Source organism: Papilio polytes, unplaced genomic scaffold (assembly GCF_000836215.1).
Source record: "Papilio polytes unplaced genomic scaffold, Ppol_1.0 DF823699.1, whole genome shotgun sequence".
Lineage (NCBI taxonomy): Eukaryota > Metazoa > Arthropoda > Insecta > Lepidoptera > Papilionidae > Papilio > Papilio polytes.
Genome location: NW_013525505.1, coordinates 98,793 through 99,754, shown reverse-complemented (window position 1 = coordinate 99,754; position 962 = coordinate 98,793).

Below are 962 nucleotides of genomic sequence, written 5' to 3'. Positions count from 1 at the left end.
TATTTAATGTACCCTCTGTCTGAAAAAGCACATTACAATCATCATTCCCACCTCCGGGATCAGGGGGGTCTGTATCCATTTTGGACACAAAAATGAAACTTTAAATATAAATACTTACCTTAGACAAACACAAAACCAATAACCAACAAAAAACACAAAAAGTAAATCAACAGAATGAGTTTTAAACCAAAATTCTAATTAAAATAACCGCAGCAAAAAAAACACTTGCACTACGCACTCAACCAGAAAGCAGAGTCATACGTCCCTTTTTTACAATAATAAATAAATCAGATGACATTGACAACTGTCATTACGACATTGATTACGTCATCTTGACATCCGTTCAGAAATTCCAAACCACAGAAATCATACTAATGTAATAAATGCGAAAGTTTAGATATATGGATGGATGGATGTTTGTCAGTGTTTGTAGCCTAAACGGCTGAGCGGATTTGTATGAAATTTGGTATAGATGTAGATATAGATATTGGTATAGATATTCTGGAATAAAACGTAGGTTGCTTTTGTTTTTTTTATTTTAATTCCACGCGGACGGAGTGGCGGGCGTAAGCTAGTACAAAATAATTCCTTTTAAAAAATCAATTACATTGATATAAAGGCTTCATAAATTGATTTGGAAACTTTCAAAGTTTTAAATCATTATACGATCTATTCTTAATTCACCAATTTTATTCCTATTTAGACAATTTCTGTTCTCCACGTAAACTTTGTCTCCTATTGTGGCAATCGAATATTTTGTTACTATTAATATAAGATTTCAGAGCGTTTTCTAACTTTTTCTGGATCATGATTTGTACATTTTTATTTGATTTGAATAGCAGAACACTTATATTTTCACATTCCAGTTTGGAACAAACTTCGTCATAGTGCATTACATTTAAATGTACTTTTGTAGATTGCATTATCACAAATAATATTTTTAAACACAATTTTTTGAACAA